General features: G+C 38.5%; 1 protein-coding gene across 6 annotated transcripts in view; it reads right to left on the reverse strand.

Moving 5' to 3' along the window:
* LOC144966369 (stathmin-like) overlaps positions 1 to 20,082 on the reverse strand; it is a 76,688-nt gene that overhangs the window by 39,788 nt on the left and 16,818 nt on the right. The window contains exon 1 of one of the 6 annotated variants that reach the window (XM_078902720.1): positions 14,835 to 15,219. The exons of 3 other annotated variants lie outside the window; for them this stretch is intronic. The gene's annotated coding sequence lies outside the window, so the exon portion shown is untranslated. Of the gene's footprint in view, positions 1 to 14,834; positions 15,220 to 20,082 lie in introns of those variants that run through there. 2 more of the 6 variants (XM_078902763.1, XM_078902752.1) reach the window with 2 other exon arrangements.

The following is a 20,082-nucleotide window of genomic DNA, read 5'->3' on the forward strand; positions in this document are numbered from 1 at the left end:
CAACTAGGGTATTGGGCCACGTCAAGGACAAAACCAAGTAATATGATTCCAAAGCCAAAGACAGAAAGCTTAGTGATAAATGATTAAATAACTACAACAATGCATAAACACAATAGTTAGAGATAATGGACATAGTCAATTTTTGTGTAAATAACCACTGAGGGGGGAAATGACGTAATAAATAGTCAAGTGGGGTGAGGGGTGAAAGGTTATTAGATAAATGGCGGATGTATGAGACAGTCTGGGTCGATACCCGATTCCAAGACTACCGACGGACAAACGCTGATCGATACTACATTACATTACTCATACGTCTACAGTTGGTTTGGTTTGGTTTGCTCTCTCTCTCTCTCTCTCTCTCTCTCTCTCTCTCTCTCTCTCTCTCTCTCTCTCTCTCTCTCTCTCTCTCTCTCTCTCTGTGTGTCTCCTCTTTAACCAAAGACACTAACGAAGCGGTTGATGTATTAAAGAACGACAAATGGCATCGTGTTACAGACGTTCTTAAAACAGTTTTAATAAAAAAAAAAGAAAAGAAAAACATCAGGTCAAATTTCAGAACCAAAAAGTTTTAAACAGGATCATATTGGAAAAGCTTTTATCTTTTTCGTTTTTAATATGAATACATAAAACTCAAACAAACTCAAAATCAAAGCTCAACAAAGATCTCGACACAATTGTGTTGGAATCATCAAAAGGATTCCAGTTAGGAAACACGAAAAAATAGATACAATGGGACGCAGACTAATGTAAACAGTCAAAACTGCAGGACGTAATAATCTGTTTCAAACAAACCGTCTGACTCAGACTGGATATTCTGTATACGTGCTTATCCAAATGAAATAATTACAATAATTACAACAACGCAATAATAATAATAATATTAATAATAATAATAATAATAATAATAATAATAATAATAATAATAATAATAATAATAATAATAATAATAATAATAATGATGATGATGATGATGATGATGATAACAAATAATAATAATTATCATTATTATTATTATTTAAAAATAGGGTTGACGATCAAATTCTTCCTAACAGACAATGTAAAATTTATGCCATCGAGCATAGCTAATATAATAATAATAATAATAATAATAATAATAATAATAATAATAATAATAATAATAATAATAATAATAATAATAATAATAATAATGCGTAACGGTAAGGTTACTTCCTGAGGCCGTTCCGATTACAACTCAGCAGAAGAAGTATTCTGCAGAAGGGAACAACGGGTGGAAAAAAAAAGATTGGGGGGGGGGAAGAGAGAGAGAGAGAGAGAGAGAGAGAGAGAGAGAGAGAGAGAGAGAGAGAGAGAGAGAGAGAGAGAGAGAGAGAGAGCGAGAGAGAGAGAGAGAGAGAGAGAGAGCGAGAGAGAGAGCGAGAGAGAGAGAGAGAGAGAGAGAGAGAGAGAGAGAGAGAGAGAGAGAGAGAATTGATAGCGCTCAACAATACAATCGCACGATCCTACAGTTTTACGACTGAGGAAAATTGTGGCAAATCGTCTCGAAACGGCTTGAAGTCGTCGGAGTGAACGTACTTCTTGATTTTCAACGTTAGTAGCGTTGAACGATAACGAGGACTTGGCAAAACCGGAAGCTTGGGAGAAGTCATGGCTCATGTGCTTCAATGTAAACAAAAGTAACGTTCTGACGAAATCAAACAAAACAACAACCCCCCCCCCCCCCCCCCCCCAAAGAAAAAAAAAAAAACCACCTGTAAACTATGACGACCGCCTTCATGGCCAAAAATTAGCTAAATCTTCTAGATAGTGTGTACTTAATAATGCTCATAACCTCAATCAAAGGCAAACAACACAAGCGCTTTTTTAAAAACACGAAACTCACACTCGCCTACAAAACTGTAGTAAGGCCCATCGTTGGAATATGCAAGCACAGTAAGGGAACCCTTCACCAAAACTGATATCAACAAGATGGAAATGGTACAAAATAGAGTTGAAAGGAGAATAACTAATAAATACTCACATAATAGCGTAACAAAACTCACAGAAAGCTTAGGTCTGGGGAAAAAATGCAACATTGTCGCGAAGGAAACAAGATATGTACCTTCCAAGAAATGAATACAGGCAACACCAGCATTAAATTCCACAACTTCATTAGATAAAAAAAAAAACCCAAACTAACAAGAAGACAAAACAACAAATTATCAATTAAAACATCAAGAACAGATGCCCGCCTACATGCTTTCGTTCCCTATGCCGTTCTTTTATGGAATGAACTTCCTCAGGAGTTGATAGATTGAAAGGGTCTTGGAAGCGTGGAAAAAATATCAAAAATGAAATGATCACAGCGTGTATTATGTATAGATAGAATGCGCTTGGCCAAGGAGTTCACAACATTGCCATCCGGAAGTATAACAGATCAACACACAAACTCTGTGTAACCATGAACTTTTATAGTCTGGTTAATACAGTTTAGTGAGAACAACTCACAAACGCGGATGGCAAAAACAATAACAAAGGCCTGAGTGACGTAATCTTCGAACTATCTATATGTGAGTGAGTTAGCGTATGTGTGTCGTGAAATTCATAAACGTGAACTGTAGTCTGGATCCCCTATTTAAAGGGCAACTAGAACGACCACGAAGAAGAAGAAGAAGAGTTTAAAAACTTGAGCAATAATATAGGGCAATATCCATTAAAAGAGCTCAAAGCGCTTTACAGTGGACGCCTAACAACAGCAACACTTAACATGCAGGACGAAACCCGACGCCTGTTAGGCGATATACTCCGACAGGCCGACATTGCCAAAAATGGTCAGTACTCATTTCGCACCTTAGTACGGTGATAAAATGTAAGTAAAGAACACCGGAATAATTGGCGGGAGGCTCAAATAAATATTTATTCTATTCTTTTATTTTTGCTTGTTTGTTTTTTAAACTTAACTTAAACCAAAGAGCTGCAAGCAGCGACGGTGATGAGCAGAATATGATTATTACATCAGCACTAGAAATACTGCAGACTACAATGCAACAAAAAAGTGAGTGGAGCATGCACTTATGTTGATAACAACAAAAAAAATGAAGTGAGGAGGAAAGTTCCGGAAGACAATAGAGAATAAAAATTTTCGCGGCGGCGATGGGGGTTCGAACCCGCGACCTTATTGGTACAACTCATCGTGGATAGCTCATACGGTAGAGTCACGCTCTCCCCGGCCAGGTGGAGTTGTCGTACCAAAAAGGTCGCGGGTTCGAACCCCCACCGTCACCGCGAATTTTTTTATTCTCTATTGTCTTCAGGCACTTTCCTTCTCACTTTATTTCAATGTAACAATAGGGGCCTTTGGGCCAACAAGGAACATCTTTCAGACTTTTATTCCTCGTCGTTATTTACTCAACAATATTATTCCGATAAAAGGCGGAGCATTTCAAAATCTGACCCGCCATCCGAAGCCAGTATTCAGTTAAAATTATCTTTAATTTTGGCTACAAAACGTCCTTCAAAATTATAAATCGATTTTAAAAAAAAAAAATTGGAACATCGCCTACCAGGCGTCATGTCTCGTTCTACATGTTATGAAGTTATATATTGCATTGGTCAGGGATCCTTTGTAAAGCACTTTGGGCAAGTTTAGTGGATATTGCGATATATAAAAGTACACGTTTTAAAAAAACATGAACCTCATCTTGAAAGGTTTTGACAAGATGAGACCTTTTAATTGATCGATATTTTTTGTGGTACGAGTTTTCTGGCCAAATTTTCCAGAGTACGACAGAATACAGAGTGGCGGCGATAGGTCCCAAATAGTCTGACGAATACAAGTCGATCGATGGCTGAAATGTCAAAATTGGTTTCATAATTTAATTTCCCGGGAACTGACAAATGTGGATTCTTTCGCAATAACGTGTTCACTAAGGTACTAATACCGTAGCAATGTAATGCCCAGTTAGTTATTTCTTTGATAACGAAAGGTATTTTTAACAAATTTATTCGACGAATTTTAACAAAATCTACGATAACTGACGTCATTTTCAAGTGTATGTTGATTGAAGAACGGAAGGCTCACACTACAAGATAATAGTTAAAAAGGCATCCATGTCAATAGCTTGACAGGCATAGCAACAAGAGGTCACGGAGGAACCATCAATTGTAAAAAGGCATCCATGTTCAATAGCTTGACAGGCATAGCAACAAGAGGTCACGGAGGAACCATCAATTGTAAAAAGGCATCCATGTCAATAGCTTGACAGGCATAGCAACAAGAGGTCACGGAGGAACCATCAATTGTAAAAAGGCATCCATGTTCAATAGCTTGACATGCATAGCAACAAGAGGTCACGGAGGAACCATCAATTGTAAAAAGGGATCCATGGTCAATAGCTTGACAGGCATAGCAACAAGAGGTCACGGAGGAGGAACCATCAATTGTAAAAAGGGATCCATGGTCAATAGCTTGACAGGCATAGAAACAAGAGGTCACGGAGGAACCATCAATTGTAAAAAGGCATCCATGTTCAATAGCTTGACATGCATAGCAACAAGAGGTCACGGAGGAACCATCAATTGTAAAAAGGGATCCATGGTCAATAGCTTGACAGGCATAGAAACAAGAGGTCACGGAGGAGGAACCATCAATTGTAAAAAGGCATCCATGTCAATAGCTTGACATGCATAGCAACAAGAGGTCACGGAGGAACCATCAATTGTAAAAAGGCATCCATGTTCAATAGCTTGACATGCATAGCAACAAGAGGTCACGGAGGAACCATCAATTGTAAAAAGGGATCCATGGTCAATAGCTTGACATGCATAGCAACAAGAGGTCACGGAGGAACCATCAATTCATGTACCAAGATCCGCATGCTCATAATTAGTGCCGCGCTGAGGACCGGACCGAGGACCGGTCCCACGGTCTTTTAGCTGTGAACCGTGGTCCAGTCCCAAAGAGGAAGACCGCCGGCGGTCCTCACTTCTTATCACCTTTCAACGGTCTCGCGCCATACTACTTCCCCAGCGATTCGTGGCCTCGGTCCTTTGCCTATCTTCCACCAATCACCACCCATCCCACTTAATTAATCGCACCCACCCCCCCTTTGCCATACACTAAACGACACAGACGACCATAGAGGCAGACGACCACCTCCCTCCACTCCGCAAACCGCCCTTTCGTGTGTGAGATGGGGGGAACAGGAGGCGCACGCCTTGGACGATTCCATTATACGGGTAAATTTCAAAATTTACTACACCATAATGATCGCAATGACAATGATCTATGATGAAGGCATGACCCCTCTTCTCTAATGGGTTATTGTTTGAAATGTATGTGACTACTAAAGATGTGTGTGTGTGTGTGTGTGTGTGTGTGTGTGTGTGTGTGTGTGTGTGTGTGTGTGTCGAACCTAGCAAGTTGCAAGTCTGATTTTTTGTTTTCTTTTGTCCATCTCTTGTCGCCACTCCTTTCTATCGCATTGTTGTCATTTAAAATAATACAATAATATTAAAATTTCGTTTGGTGTTTTAACTAATCAAGTAATATGAGTTTCATTAGTTTCTTCCGTCCAAAAAAAAAACAGTTATAACGTCTGTATTTTTAAAAGGTCCAATAGAATATTTGGGGACCACGATAGCTCAGTTGATAGAGCACTCTCTTTATACGCAAAGGGCCAGAGATCGATCCCGGGTGCAGTCGATTTTTTTCTGAATCCCTGTCTAAGCAATGAATGGGTAGCTGAGTTTGTTAGATCTGGCGAAAAGTCACCATCGACCCCTCTTATCACCTCATCCACCCCCTCTTATTATAACTTCACGTCTCTCTCTTACTCTTCAATGCTTGCTGCCCTCTAATGTGTGTGTGTGTGTGGGGGGGGGGGGGGGGGGGGGGGGGGGGGGTAGGAGTTGCGTGTGGGTATCAACGCCACGAACAACTCGATCAACGCCTTGGGCGATGCCATTATCTCCGTTAATGGGGATAAATTTCAAATTTTATTAAATTATCGAAGTAACAATGAAGTACGGTGAGCAAATAAAGAAGGCATCACCCCTCTTCTCTAATTAGGTTACAATTTGAAATTAGTGTGACTACTCCGTGTGTTTTACTCCTGTAGGCCACGGTTTTCATCGTGTAGCGGTCTTTAACGGTTCAAGAATGAACGGCGGACCGGTCTAGAGACCGGTCCTTGCGGTCTTCATTTCCCAAGGACCGTAGGACCGTGGTCCTTAAGCTTGCCAAGGACCGCCCCGCACTACTCATAATCCATTTCAATTAATTCAATTGACAAATATCCTAATGTTAGTAGCAAGCTGTCATACATATTTCTTTCATAACATTTAAGATATGTTCCGTAGCCAAGTACAGACGTTTTACTAGTGAATAAACAAATGATGATACTAAAATGAGAGTAAATCTATACTTTTTTTCATGTCAATTTACGTAAGAGCAAAACAGAATATCAAAATATGCATGTCTAGCAAAACCAATCAACAAGGCATGACTCATACGAGGAGAGCTGTGAGTCTGTGAGCGACGGATGCTTCGGGATATATACAATCAACTCTACTACATATCTATCGATCTGGCCTCCAACATACATGAACCTTCAACCAAGGCGAAATTGCATGCCGTACACGAGAAACTACATTCACAGTTGATAGAGAATAATATTATTACGGAAAATGACAAAACAATACAAAGAATCCATCGAGGCAACTGTTGTGTATTTGATGGTATTTTTATATAAAGGAAATTCAACTCCGCAACCCCCCCCCCCCCCCCCCCCCCCCCCCCACGCACCGCATTGGGAAGAAATGGAACCCTTTAACAACATGATATTCGCCGATCCATAAATAAATTGAAATTATAGGAAGACTGAGGTGTGTGAATGTACGTGTGTGTGTGTGTGTGAGTGAGAGAGAGAGAGAGAGAGAGAGAGAGAGAGAGAGAGAGAGAGAGAGAGAGAGAGGGGGGGGGGAGAGGGAGGACTATGTAAAAAACAGAAAGGGAGAGGAAGAAGAGTGAAAGAACTAATACGAGTAGTATGTTTGCTCGTTCTAAGACAAAGACAGAAAGCAACATGAAAAACAGATGTAAGGGGATAGAAGACACAGCAAGTGACATCCTATGCTTAATTTGCTTTCAAAAAAAAAAAAAAAACATATATATCGTCTGATGTAGCTTTTCATAATACTCTTATTTTGCACTTCTTTAATCAATTCTACTCCCACTCATACTAGAATTACTAACAAACGTGCTCTTCTTTGCAGGTCTGATAACTCAAATCCTTATGGGCTCATTGTTGTAATGGAAATCTCAAAAAAATAATGCAAAATTATTGTCCAATACAAATAAAATAAATAAAATTCCCTTTATTGATCCCCAAGGGGAAATTTGTCTTTAGGATCTATTCCAAGGGAAGACTGGAATAACCCAGGCGTCAGCCGCAGTGCAGGACCGCAAAATCGCTAGGGCTAGGTGACTTGCTCAAGGCCACACAACGCAGCGGCGGTTGATCGAACTCGTTACCTTTTGGGTACGCTGAGCCACACTGCCCCGACAACAATGTTAAACTAGGACATAAGTGGATTCGGATGTCAGACCTGCATATACGTTACGGTACACGTCATATCATATCTCGCCATTATCATCATTGTGTCACGTGATTTAAAAAAATAAATTGCTAATATATATCCCATATGTCAATACTTTATTGGTGCGCTTCGTGGTCGGTATGGCACTCGTATATATAGACCGGAAGGTCTCTGGTTCCAGTCCCTCTGTAGACGGAGATAAGTTAAGTCCCCGGAAAAGCCTCTTTGCTCAGATTCTCTCACTTAGGTGCAAAATGAATATCTGGCGTTATCTATATCGAAAAAAAAAAAATTGAAATCGCGACTCACAGACGCCATATCTCGAACTACATTTTTAATTTTGCTGTTGTCTTGGATCCCCTGGCAAAGCGCATTGAGAACATTTATTGGATACGCGCATTATAAAAGCTCAATTTTTTTTCCTTTTTAAATGGCAAATAATATAAGGTTTTATTTCTTCTTTAAAGTTCAAATCTCGAAAAGAAGCTCAGTCCAAAAGCATTCCTTGATTCTGGTCACGACCATGCTTTCCCAACGCACAATGTCTCAGTCAGTCCACGCATCTTTAGCTCTATATGACGAGACGGGTCGGCATGCTCTATATATCACGTTAAAACACCCAACTATGTGATCGATTTGATGACACATCATCACCCATGGGTTATGAAGTGCAGATCGATAGTCACTATTTACAACAAAGTCAAATAAAATGTGGAATACGTACACAGTCGGAAAATGGTTAATCTGCCTCTTGACAAAAATAACATCATTCCAAAAGGGTTTGGGGTCACCTCTCATGTGATTAAGGATAGACAAAAGACGTGCATCGAAACTACTGCGGCATCCGGTTTTTTTTTGTTTTATTTGTCTTTTACTTCTTGGGAATAAAGGGGGGCAGGGGGTTACGAAAAGATCAGGGAACTGTTAAATGATTGTAGATCATCATTTACAATCACCTGGAGAAGGAAGACAAGGCGGAACAAGGCGATCAACTTCAACACGATTTCCAAGAGGTGCAAGCTATCAACTCGACACCAAAAGTGTTCGACGTTCGACCTAGACAAAATCGAAGTCTCATTAATTTAAATCCTCAGGCCTGTCCCATGTTTGCCCTAAAATGATACATATAATAATAATAACAACAACAACAACAACAACAACAACAACAACAACAACAACAATAATAATAATAATAATAATAATAATAATAATAATAATAATAATAATAATAATAATAATAATAATAATAATAAAAAAGGAAAGAGCTGCATTTTTAAAAAATCAAATTAAAAAAAAAAAATTAAACCACACGGTATCCATACTCGAATGTTATACAAAAGGATGGAATTAAAGACAGTGGGCCATCCCAAAATTATTCAAAATCACTGACTTTCTCTCACTCTTGAAATGTAAAAAAAAATCGTTTCACCGAGCACTGTCGGCATTCCAGGATAATCCATTTAATCTTAATAATTTTTTTTTAAAGGATTGATCCGTAAATAAACGAGGTCTGAGAAAAGTGAGAACATTGCATCGGCGGGTAATTTTTTTCTTTTAAATAAAAAAATGTGCGGCTATGTGGTCTAGTGGTATGACACTCGCTTTCGGATCGGAAGGTGCTGAGTTCGAGCCTCGCTCGGCGTATAGCTGAGTCCTTGGAAAAGACTCTTTACTCACATTCTCTCACCGTACTCAGGTGTAAAATGAGTACCTGGCCGTTAACAGCGTTGTCTCCGTCGAAAATTAAAACGTAATATCGCCTAACAGGCGTCATGTCTCGTTCTACATGTTACATGTTGCTGTTGGCCGGCCAGGGACCCCTTGTAAAGCGCTTTGAGCACATTAATAATAATAATAATAATAATAATAATAATAATAATAATAATAATAATAATAATAATAATAATAATAATAATAATAATAATAATAATAATAATAATAATAATAATAATAATAATGGTATAGATTTATAGTGCGCCAAACATCCCTTCATCGGGAGGGCTCTGGGCGCATAACATAGATTAACTTAATCATTAAGGCCTAACACAGTACACGAACAACGCTAATTATACACATAATCAAAAGAAAGCCTGTCGGAATAAGAATGTCTTCAATCGACGCTTGAATTCCTCCAGTGAAGACGAAGAACGTATCTCTAGTGGTAGTAAATTCCACAAGCTTGGACCAGAATGCTGAAAGGCGCGTTCAGCAGCCTTCACTCGACAGCGGGGTGTTTTCAATTTGAGGTCGTTCGTTGATCGAAGCGATCGCTGTGGGTTATACCGTTCAACGAGGTTTGAGAGATATTCTGGTGACGAGCCCTCCAGGCATTTGAAAACGATAGTTGAAGATTTATATTTAATCCGCTGGTCCACTGGCAGCCAATGCAGCTGCTGTAGTAATTCGGGAGCTGCAGTTTTCCCGTCTTTCTGCAGTACAACGCGGGCTGCCATGTTCTGTATTTTCTGGAGTTTGTTTATTTTGTCCTTTGTGAGACCAACAAACAATGCATTGCAGTAGTCCATTTTCGGGAATATCAAAGATGCTACCAATTTTTTTGCAAGTTTCTCTATTAATAAATGGTCTGATTGTTCTGATATTTCTTAGAATACAGATAGCACTTGTTCTCACATTTTTAATATGTTTGTTCATAGACAGATCACTCTCTAAGGTGATGCCGAGATTTTTTGCTGATGTTGAGAGTTGTATTTTGTCATTATCGTTGATTGTCAGTGCCAGTGTAGATGGATCTGTCTTATTATTGGAACTAGCAATGAATAAGGCTTCAGTCTTGTCGCCATTTAATTTTAATCTATTTGCAGACATCCATCTCATCACATGGTTGATGCATTGTTCGTAAACAGTTATCTTTGAAACTATATCGGATTGCAAACACATGCTATATATCTGGGTATCGTCGGCGTACATATGGTAAGCGAGAGAATGTTGCTCTAAGATTCTCACAACAGGGGAAGTGTAAAGTACAAAACGGACTGGACCTAAAACGGATCCTTGAGGTACACCAAAATGAAGATCACGCTCTGACGAAGTTACTTCCCCAATTAAAACTGATTGAGTTCTTTGAGTAAGATATGATGCAAACCTTAAGTGGATATTACGCTATATAAAAGCTCTTTTTAATTATTTTTGGGATCGTGGATAGCTCATACGGTTAGTCACGCTCTCACCGGCCAGGCGGAGTTGTCGTACCAATACGGTCGCGGGTTCAAACCCCCATCACCGCCGCGAATTTTTTAAAATTCTCTTCTGTCTTCTGGCACTTTCCTACTCACTTCGGCTTTTGTTGTTACCAACATAAGTGCCTGCTCCACTCACTTTTCTGAATTAAAAACATACTTATAAATTACGTAAAATAAAAAACAACTAGACCTGTAAATGAGCTCTATAAAAATTGACTGAAACTGAAACTCTTCTTCGTAATTCGTCGTAGCGGTAAAATCCAAAGAATCAAAATGAAAGGTAAACAGCAAGCTCACTTGAGCAAAGAAATGGCAGAAAACTAATTTGCGCGGGAATTAATTAGGCTACTTACCATTGTTCCTTATAATTAGGTACCCAATCAGTGAAGAAACTTAGAAACGGTCAACCAGTTTGTTTACAACATGAGGCAATCGAGATGTGCTTGTAGCAATCATTTAACTTTCGATTAGAAGGTGTCTACATAACGAACTTCCGGTGTTTCGAATTTTTCTTTCTCATACTTTTCCTGTCCTTCAAGTAAATGTGGTCAATTTTGGCTTAGACGAAACAGTGAAATTTATCGCTCGGCGGCTCAGTTAAAATTGGCTACGACAGGTTTCGAAAGTGAAAAAATAATTTCACGAAGGCTGTGTGAAAATACACTGGGGTGTGTTCAGACACGGCAATTCTAAAAAGCGTCACTTTGCCTTGGCAATATATATCCATCATTAATATAAACGGCCCATGAGCTATGCGTAGCGCTGTGGAACATTCCTAGTTAACTTTACAGTCAATCGACTACGATTCATGAATTCTTTCTACTTTCTGTATTCATTTCTTTCTTCCCTTTTAAAAAATATTTGAATTTGACGAATTGACTGATTTCAGTTAATTGACTGAGATTTTACAGGTCTAAAACCCCGCATAAACAGGAGAAATGCTCACTCTTTTTCATATTGCATCCAGGTTAAAAATCCGATACACAACAGATTTGTCACAAAAGCATATTGTTGAAAAAGAAAATCGTATCGTAGCCCACATGCAATGATGATAGTTATTGACAGCATGTCAAATATAAACATAATGATAGGCTATTGATTTGGCACAGGCTTTGAAAAGTAGATACCGCCAAAAACGCACGTTGTTAAATTTCCAAGCCAGTTTTCGAGGTCGGATTAAATAATTGTGGCACTTTATTTAGGAACATTCATAAAAATATATATTTAACAGAGGGAGAGGGAGAAAGAAAAGGAGAGAGAGAGAGAGAGAGAGAGAGAGAGAGAGAGAGAGAGAGAGAGAGAGAGAGAGAGAGAGAGAGAGAGAGAGGGATGATCATGGGAATGACTTGGTGGTGACGATAACGATAGGGGAACAAAAAAACATAACCAGTACCTATTAACATATTACCTATTTATCAAATTGTAATATAGAGTCATAGCATTTAACAAAGCCTTTTGGGTAAGAAAGTGGAGCACGCGTATAACGATCACCCTTGAAACGAATTAACCGAAGTAACGATATAATGAAATATTCGTATCCCTGGGGTTGATCTTTACATCAGTGCAGTAAATTTAAGATAATTGTTCCATGATACTCAACTGGGATACAGCACGGTCTTTGCTTCGTACCCGAAAGGTACCGAGTTCAAACAGCCAGTACGGTGAGCAAGTCACTTCGCCCTAGCTCAGTTTGCGGCGTTGCACTGTGGCTAACGCCTGGGTTATTCCAGTCTTCCCTTGGAATAGACTCTAGGGACAAGTTTCCCCAAATGGAATGAATAAAGAGAATTTTAGTAATATTTTTTGTTATTTTAATATTTCTGCACTTTCCATGTCCTCATCATTAATTGTGATTGTTGTAATTACCCATTACTTCTTTTTGTGGATTCAAACTAGCTGATATTAGTTTTCTCTATTTGCGTTGAGGACAACTTTGTGGTTTGATAATAATACATCTGTTTTGCTTTGAATATGAGTCTGTGTCGTCAGCCAAATCGGAGTTATCGAATTTGGTAGTATATCGTCCAACTTACTGCACAGTCCTTTCCATGATCAAGTCAATGACGAGTGATAACAAGATTCATATCATGTTACATCCCGATTTCATTTTTTTTTAAACTCGTCTTTGTTTTAAACTCTCTCGAGTTCACATGCATGGAAAATCGAACAAATTTGTTCGATTTTCAATGAGGGCGAACTCGAGAGTACAACTAAGTTGTCAGTTTCATTAAGAACCCATTCAAAATTGTCGAACAAGGCCTCTATAATCGTCTTCCGTGGTATTTCTTCCATACGTCTGTTATTATTTTCTAAAGACTTTTGATGGACAGAGTCACGGGCTTGTTTCAAAGTCAACAAACATAATATATAAAGAAGGAAAAGAAGACGAGAAAGAAGGGGGAGGAAGAAGACGAGGAGGAAGAAGAAGAAGAAGAAGAAGAAGAAGAAGAAGAAGAAGAAGAAGAAGAAGAAGAAGAAGAAGAAGAAGAAGAAGAAGAAGAAGAAGAAGAAGAAGAAGAAGAAGAAGAAGAAGAAGAAGAGAGAAGAAGAAGAAGAGAAGAAGAAAGAAGAAGAAGAAGAAAGAAGAAGAAGAAGAAGAAGAAGAAGAAGAAAAGAAAGAGAAGAAGAAGAAAGAGAAGAAGAAGAAAGAGAAGAAGAAGAAAAGAAGAAGAAGAAGAAGAAGAAGAAGAAGAAGAAGAAGAAGAAGAAGAAGAAGAAGAAGAAGAAGAAGAAGAAGAAGAAGAAGAAGAAGAAGAAGAAGAAGAAGAAAAGAAGAAGAAGAAGAAGAAGAAGAAGAAGAAGAAGAAGAAGAAGAAGAAGAAGAAGAAGAAGAAGAAGAAGAAGAAGAAGAAGAAGAAGAAGAAGAAGAAGAAGAAGGAGTAGGTGATGGTGGTGGTGTAGAATGGGGAGAAAGAAGGTATCAAAGAGAATTCCTAAGTGAAAACTGAAAAACCTCGTAGCAAAAGTGGTAATACGTGTTGTTCTATCACACCTTTAAATGTGACGAAATAATATTAGAACAATCAGCCCTTCATTGAATTGAACTCTGTACAAAAATTTATTATATAAAAATTAAAAAAAAACAAAACAATAGCTGCAAACGAGGAGGGTGGTGGAGGCGGAAGAGGAGGGCGAGGAAGAAAAAGAAGAGAGAAGGATAAGGAGCAGATGGAGAAGGAGGATAAAGGAGGATGGACGGAAGGAGAAGATATGGTATGAGATGAATAATTCTATTTTGTTATCGTGCTCAAAACGCATTACATCAATTTAAAAAATAAACTTCTCCCTTAAAAAATAGCGGGAGGTGGTTGGAATCAGCATTATTTTAACAAAAACTCTACACAAAACTCAAGGAAATTTAACTTCATACGACCTAAGGTGGCGCATGAGGAGGGTGAGAAAGGGGGGAGAGAAAAGTCAGGACCAAGAATAACTAAGTAATACACATCACTATCACCACCAGTCAGTTCTCATAGGGAAAATTTCATAGAATACATGCTCTATACAGTTTTTAAAAAAATATCAAGGAAGATTACAAATGTTTCGTTAGATCAAAACTGTAACATGGATACTTAATCAATTACAACTCTTAGTGACTGGATTCATGTCGCCATGAGTAATGCATATGAACTCATTTCCGGTGTAATCTTGGATTTCGATTAATCATCAATCCAGGACCATCTTTTCCACACAAAAGGTGGAACTTCACTGCCATTTACTTATGCTGTTGAATGTAGAAAACTTAGTTTTGAAGCACTGTAATACATTGAAATTAAATAAATTAGCACTTCGCAAAACACTTTTGATGATTCATCACTTAAAATCTTCATACATTTCAAATGATTCACATTGACCTCTATTGAAATAATGACAAATGGGCAACCTACCTAAACAGAAAAGCGCAATTTTTAAAAAATATATATTTTTAAACGGATGGGAAAAAAGCTTAAGATCCATAAATTACAACATCATACAAGCCGGGCATTGATTGAAGGTTGTGAGAAATACAATCTGTTTGACAAGGAGAGTGAAGAACGAAGGGTACACAGTATTACGAATTCAAGGGTTTTAACTCACCTGAAAAGCCGAATTAGTGCCGTCTAATGAAACACGGTGGCCAAGCGAAGTCCGAAAACGATCAGGCCAAAACTCCGCGATGATCAGACACCTCAAACTTAAGGGTTAAATAATAAAACAAAAGACCACTAATCGAACGTGACGACTAACAACCGAAAGGGTCTACTTTGTCTACTACCTAAACCAGAAACCAGAAGACAACATAACCCCGAACAGACAAAGTTGACTCACAATTCATAATGGAGCCACGGGGCTGCCCCAGGATTCATTAGCATAAAATATTACGGGTACAAGAGAGAGCGATGGTCTCTGCTAATTCCCCACCCCCGGGCTTATCACACACACACTCCCCCCCCCCCCCCCCCCCTCCCCTCTCTTCTTCAATGATCGTCATCATCAACCTCATCATAGTCATCATCAGCAAGCCACACGGCGGACTTGCTCGTGGTGCCAGACCCGCCAAGATCAACGGCATAGATAGATCGATAGGAGTATGCATGTCAGATTGCATCAACGTGGGAACACCGTCGTCGCCGGCCCACGACATGTTATAGATCCGATACAACTACAACACGATTCACGGTCAATCCCTGACTCACTCAACCATTCATGACAGTGTACAGCAATTCGATAAACGCTCACAGGTAACACAACAACTTGAGATTGAGAGCTTTCATGCAGGCAGGGCAAAATTCACTAAATGTGCTCAAGGCACTTTACAACGGATCCCACATATAGGATGAGACAACACACATGAATAGCGCTTTTTCGACATAGACGACGCGGTTACCGGTCAGATTCTCATTTCACGTCTGAGTGCGGTGAGAGAAAGTGTGTAAAGAACACTTTACAAGGACTAAATATGTGCCGCCCACAGCACTCGAACCAGGGACCTACAGACCCAGAAGCGAATCAGTTGAAATTGACCCCCCCCCCCCCCCCACACACACACACACACGGCGTCCCAGTAAAATAAAAAACACAGAAAAAACGTGAAAGAACAATTTAGACGGAAGGCTACCTATTCGATGAGGAACTTTCACGTTTGTTTCTTTCTTTTTTTTTAAATCCCACTTGCTATGTTTCTGTAATGTTGCGATATTGTCCCTGAAAACAAACCCCCCAAAAAAATACTTTTTCAAAAATTGAGAATTGTGTATTACTCGAGCATATACTTATGTATCCCTACACGTTTTATGGCTATCCTTAAAAGTTGGGCCCATTTGCATTTTCAAAGGATTGATTTAAATGAATTTTATTTACAGCACAAATTATGAATCAAACCGTCATTTTCTCAAAACATAAGAACCGTACTGTCGCTCCCAAAAATTTTGCATTTGATTCTCGTGTTTTGGATTTTTATTGCGTATATGGCGATTGTAGATCACTAGTCAGCGCGAATAAAATTAAATATTGTAGGATAGTCACAGTAATAATATACATCTACCGTGGATATGGTTTGAGGTGACCCAAAAGTTTCATCTAGGCACAAACTCAAAATGGTAACAAAATGTTTATCAACATCTATTAAGGTAAACATGTATAACATAGGCATGATTTGCAAAGGGGAGAAAATGTATCCACGTGTCTTCTCCTTCAACAAAGACGCGTCAGAACAAAATGAAGTCAAGCTAGAAAAGCTATAAGAAAAACAGCAAGAGATCAATCGAGGTCAGGGACTCTACCCAGAACCCAAAATATTTGATCCCAGCAACAATCCACCCCTTTGCCCAACCAAAGCATCCACTTACGAAGGCGCATGATCCCCATGGAAAGGGAACAATTGAGGTTAAGAATGATAAAGATGGATGAATGGTGACAGACGTTGCCATATCAGGTTGGTCCCAAGTTCGCTTCCCATCCCCGCAGAAAGGTTTCTATTACTAGTCTTCTGGCACTTCTCTACTCTCATATTTCGTCATTAGATGATGTCCAACTAGCGAACTGTATATTTATGTTACTATATACAAGTTTCTCCCTCGCTTTTGTTGTGCAGTAGTAGACACTCTTATCGTAACGTAAAATAATTATTTTTAATTGAAATAAGACCCTTTACTGATAGTTTAATTTAAACATAATGAACATACGCAATGGACAAATATTCGTTCCATATATATCTTTTAGCACAGAACTAGATTATTTACACTAATTCATAACATTTATATGATTAAATTTATAAGATAATTAACATTAAACAGGTTTTTAAAGTAGAAAAAAATTTAAGGAATTGACCTTACCTAAGCTTATATTATTATAATTTTGATCTTATACAAAAACCATAATATGGTTTCAGTTTATTCCATTAAAAAATCTTTTTTTTTTTGTCACTGATCTTAACTTATTTACACGAATTTATAATACTCAGTATGCAAATCAATTTACACGACATTTTATTACTTTCACATAATCCATACTTTTACCACCTAACTATTTTTATCCATACTTTTACCACCTAGTTATCTGCTGACTTAATATTATTATTATTATTATTATTATTATTATTATTATTATTATTATTATTATAGTATCACTCTCTCTACGACACCCCCCCCCCCCCTTCTCTCTCTCTCCCTCCCTCTGTGTGTGTGTGTGTGACGACTATTCATTATCATTAGTAATGACATCCCCATCACCACTACAACAACCTCTAAAGCTACTATACTAACCCACTGTTTATGACTCTTTAAATAATTGATTGAAACGAGAAAATGGCTCATCAACCCAAGGACTACATATCAGCCAATCCACTTCATTGGCCGGACTACTGAACTAAATACGCTGGATCAGAGATAATAATTGTAATGTGATCTTCAGAAATCTATTGGTGGGTTATGCCAATGAACCAGCGATAAGCGATTTTTTTTTTCTTTCCTGAATGATTTTCATATCGATAAAGGAGAGCCAAGGGCTCGCTCGCCCTGTGCCATTTTCTCCCTTTCAACTCCAACATCGGATCAACAGTGACCAGATGAAATAAACCATCCCCTCCCCATCCTAAATATAATATATATTTTGTTGAAGACGTACATACTACACACTTCAAGAATCTGTACAGAGAAAAAATGTGTGTGGTAAGCAAGATAAGCCCATCACACGATCGATTATCTGCGTACTTCAGGGGGCCGACAGTTTATTTTGCGGGGCATAACCAGTTTTCCCGTACTCCGAAAAGACACGGTATTTAGAAGTTTGGCCAGAACACTCGTCCTTCAAATATCGATCGATTTAAATGACCCTTATATTGGTAAAAACTCTCAATCAAACCTAGAATCTCGCGAGATTATTTGGCCAAACTTTTAAAATACGTGTTTTTCCTTAGTACGTATGAAATTAAAACCAGGCACCGGTGTAAGATCAAGAACTGAATAAGCGTGAATGAAAGGTGCCAGACAAAGCAAAAAAGAAAAACACAAAAAGAAAAAAAATATATCAAAAAATCAGTCGAAAGAAAAAAAACCATCCCCAGAAAACAGTCGAGGTCGACTGATTTTTTGGGATGGTTTTCTTCTTGTATTTTTCTTTCTAGCTTTGTCTGTCACCTTTCATGCATACACACTTGTTCAGTTCTTTTTCCAGAGTACGGCAGTTTACTGGTTAATAGAAGTAGAAGTCAAAATTAGTTTTACCCTTGAGAATTTAGCGAAAGTTCGGAGAGACGTGTGCTACGAAGCTTGAAGTTCAAATACGGATATCGATTTTCGACGTCATCATTTCATCATTCCAATAGGCAATAATTAGGTATATATTACAATATCATATCATTATTATGATTATTATATATGTGGACACTAATTGCGACGGACATCAATGCAATTATCTCAATGATGGAAAAGTTGGAATAAATTACATCCACACACACACACACATACACATACGCACTTTCACATTCCGAAATACACACGATATGAAGTGGCCCAGAAAATCCTGAATAATGGGTCCAATGACACACGAGATCGTTATATTTTATTTTACAGCATATTTATGGACCCATGTGCTCATATTAACAGGTCTGATAACCGAACGCAATTATGGGCCTGGTCTAACATTGTTGTAACGGACAATATTTTGCGTCGGTTTGAGAGTATTTCCATGACAACAATGGGACCATAACAATTTGGGTTATCAGACCTGCAAATAAGTACACGTTTTGGACCATTTGCGCTCTCTGTATTATCCAATGGCCAATAGCAACATTTAACATTTAGGACGGAACATGACGCCTGTTAGGCGATATTACACGTTTTCGGACTGAGACAACGCTGTTAACAGCCAGATACTCATTTTACAACCGAGTACGGTGAGAGAATGTGAGTAAAGAGCCTTCTCCGAGGACTCAACTATAAGCCGAGTGAGGCTCGAACCCAGGATCATCCGATCCGAAAGCGAGTGTCATACTACTAGACCACATAGCCGGACATATCACCAACTGCCTCAAAACGGTATAGTGTCGAAGCGAATCGAACCCCGAAAAGAGAAGTCGCCATGTCATAAAATAATTCTTTACAAAGAAAAAAAAAAAGAAAAGGAAAAAAAAAAAAGAGGGGGGGGGGGATGGGGAAAGTATAGATGCTGTGCGCTTGGCTAATTAACTCCCTAGATATAACGAATAACACACAAAACTATGTGTAACCCTGAACTGGTTAATACAGTATAGTGAGTTACTCATAAACATGGATGGCAAAATATTTTTTTTTAAATCCCAAAAAAAAAACAACAACAAAAACTATAATAAAGACCTGAGAGACGTCAACTGCGTTCTATCTATTACTTATGACGTTCATTTAATTTTCTAATGAATACTGTTGTTTTACACCAGCATCGTTAATAGCAGCAGTAAAGTACGGGTTAAACTGTATGGACGACGTGTAACTGTGTAACTTTGGTAACTAAACTGAAAACACGAGAGGCGAAGAATGATGGGAAGGGATGATTAATTATATTATTGTGCACGACACCAGCAACGAACGACACGCGCAGACGACAACAACTGAAAAGTGCAGCGGCGAGTGATGGCATTTATTTGAAGCGCCTAAATACCCTCAAAACAACTCTTACTTCCTTTTCTCCTTTGATGAGACATGGTAGGGTTGAGTCATCACACGTACGGTGACTAATGCTGCATTGATGACAGTTTTAGTCGAGAGCGAGTACGTCGCTATTAGAAACGGATAAATAACCTGAGGCATCGAAATATCAATGTAAAAGCAAATACATATAAACTTTATCATTTATAAAGCACAATATCCAC

This window comes from Berghia stephanieae, chromosome 1, assembly GCF_034508935.2.
Source record: "Berghia stephanieae isolate SIO BIC M18660-M18661 chromosome 1, UCSD_Bste_1.3, whole genome shotgun sequence".
NCBI lineage: Eukaryota > Metazoa > Mollusca > Gastropoda > Nudibranchia > Aeolidiidae > Berghia > Berghia stephanieae.